Source organism: Haematobia irritans, chromosome 2, assembly GCF_050003625.1.
Source record: "Haematobia irritans isolate KBUSLIRL chromosome 2, ASM5000362v1, whole genome shotgun sequence".
NCBI classification, from domain to species: domain Eukaryota; kingdom Metazoa; phylum Arthropoda; class Insecta; order Diptera; family Muscidae; genus Haematobia; species Haematobia irritans.
This window is the reverse complement of record NC_134398.1, coordinates 140820599-140823814: the sequence shown is the minus strand read 5'-3', so window position 1 is coordinate 140823814 and position 3216 is coordinate 140820599.

Below are 3216 nucleotides of genomic sequence, written 5' to 3'. Positions count from 1 at the left end.
CGTCCGAGTTGCGACAACGCAATGATTGAAAAATTCCTCAAAAACTTTTTGATCAAAAAAAGTTTTTGTTTTTTTTCGAAATTTTGCTATACCTATATATAAACTGCTATACATAGTGCTACACATAGTTGAGTATATACCTATATATGTATCTCAAAATTTTATTTTTGAGTTTATTTTTAAAACATTTCGAAACGAAATTTCGAAATGTTTTGCACCATAGTATATATGTATGTGTACATGTGAATACGAATAGTTTTATATACTGAGAATTTCCTCTCTATCAGAGATTCTCTTTCCTGTTTCCTCTCTTGTTCGTTGGAAAGCTTTTTTCGTAAACTATCTCTTTCTAACTAAAAAAAAAACAGCAAAATTTTTTAAATATCTCGAGATTTTTGAATTTTTGTGGGTTTTCACTATTTATTAGTATCACTTACTTTCCAAAGCTTTTTTCAATCTAAATATATATTTTTTCAAAAATGTATAATTTTGTTTTTGGCATAGTTTTGGCAAAGTATCAAAAATGTGGTTTTCCTGGGTCTAGGCGAAAGGAAGTTATGACATATCCTCAAAAAAAAAATTGTATTCTCTTGTTAAGGATTTTGAAAAATACATATATTTTCATTAAAAAGAAAATATTAATTTGTAAAAGAATAAGTTTTTAAATTATTACTAAAAAATATTATTATGTATTTTAATATAGGGAAAAATTATAGAAAGGTTTTTTTTATAACGATTTAATATTAAACAATTTTTAATTGTTTTTTTTAAATCAACTTCTGTTTTGGATTTGTTTATTTGCTGAAAAGCCCTTCCAATTTAATTTTTGATTTTAAAAATTGTAAATATCTTCATAAATCTTTTATTCTCAAGATATTATTTATTCCAAATTTTTTTATTCCAGAATTTTTCTTATTTTTTATTTCCAATTTTTTAATTTCATTTTTTTTAAATTTTAATATAAAAAACCAAATATTAAGCGTAAGCATAGCTTTGCACTGATGATATCAAAAGCTTTTTGGTATAGAGAAACCATGGCAGAGTAGCAAGCATTTTAAATTTTTTCTTTAAAATTTAATTTATGTGAAATAAATTTAATTTCTTTTAATTATTTTCTGAAAAAGCTTTTCGGTTTGTTTTTTTTTTTTTGTTTTCCAAATACGAAAGGACATTACATAATTCAATGATGTCCAAAAAATGTCACTTCATTTTTTTTATAAATTAATTTCTTTTTAATTTCAAAATCCTTGATTATTTCTTCTATAACTTCCATTCATAATCTCATATTTCAAAATCCTATGGCAGCTTAGTTTCAAATTGTCAATACTGGATGGGTTATACAAGATATTAAATAGTGATCTTTGAGGTTATAACCCCATTTTCCGTTACGTTGCCACTGTTTTGAAACACCCACATCTATTAGGTTATAATGAATGCTTTGAAAGTTTTAAAAACTGTTGATGTCTGGTTTATAATCCATATTGGTAATCCATAGTCTTGGGTAATCCATAAGGGTTTCAATATGATTTCTGTATTTTTAGTTTGGAGTTCTTTTTTATTTTTGCACAAACAAAAATATTTAGCTTAATTTTTTATTTTTGTTTTTCAATGTTCATTTCATAGTAAAAATATTTTTTTCCAATATTTTTCAGTCAATGAAGGATTTTCCTTCAGGATTTTAATGTTTTTTTTTTTTTTGATTTTGTAAAACACACACTTTCATGCACCACAAAAAATTGTTTTTGAAATTTATTTTGAATTTTTTTTCACAAAATTCTTCCTCAGATGCTGCTTTGCTTTTGAGTCTTTTTTGCTGGTATAATTTTTCTAGTGTATATAGATATATCCAAAAGAATCCAAAATATCCACAGTGAAAAAATTTTCTATCAACATCAGGTGTTGCACTTACGCGTTCGAAAGCCGTTCTGACCCACACAGCCGGTAGTGTTCCTTTTTATATGAGGCAATTTGATACCGTTGTTTGACACAATCTCTGCTATGGCAGCGAGATCTTGGCTATTACCCTCTACCCCTCCTCTCTTGGATTTTGAAAAAAAAGTTCATTTGCAAAGAGTTTTCCTTAAAAATTTTCTCCCCCTGGGATATCCATCACACACAATTTCTTCGTTCTCATCTCCTCTCCTCGTCGCCATTTAGATAACGAAATAAAGAAACATACCTCTTTATTTCTTCCATATAGCATACGTATACATTTACTTATACTAAGATCATATGGAGGCAGACATAATGACGGTGCGTTATGGTATGGGTGAGTATGTTGGATCATGATGAAAATTAAGCTCATCAATTGTTGTAGCATTATCATGAGTCAATAGTAAATATCCTCTTTCTCCTCCACCATAGTGGTGAGTTTAAGCAATGAGTAGGTGTGAGCACGAGAGTCTGCTATGCGTATACTTAACTATGTATGTGTGTGGGAGAGTGGTTCAGCTATGATGCAATATTTTGTGTTTAGTATAAAGTTAGCATAGAGTAAAGGATTTTTTGTTTTGGAGAGCGAGAGAGAACCCGAGTACGCAATATTGGCATTATATTTACTCTTAATATGCGCATTGCCATATGCGCATATTTTTCAAAATTTAATCTCACGCATTTGAGAATATTTTCGGAAAACGGAGAATATTTTCTCACACTCTCCCAAATGTTCTCTAATGTGTGGGTGCTGAAAATCTCTTGATTTTTTAAAGTATATTTTCTTAACTCTCTTTAACTCTTAACTCTCTTCGTTGCAGTTTTTTGCTTGGGTAATTCTATTAGAAACTTAGATATACATGGAATTCCTTTCAAGGATTCTTTGAAATACAAAAATTATCAAATATATGGTTTTTAATAAGAGTAAAATTAAATATATTTATTTATGTATATAAAAAAATATATGTACTAATATGGTTTATGGACAGGGAATCTCATTAAGTTTCATATAAAATTTTGCATAGGGAAGACAAGTAATCATGAATATGAACATTGATAGTAAATCCACCACCATTGAAAACGTCACCATTCACAAAAAAATGATGCCTTTTGGCTGCTCTTTCTCTGCCCCCGTGGGGAATACTAAAAGTTATAATTGTTGTTGCCAATTGTTTTAATGATGGGGAATATATCAAAGCTTTTCATATTGTAGTTACTCTTGTTATTGTTGCCATGTGTTATATTTGCTTGGCATTGACTGCGTTGGTCTAGTCATTTTGAGCA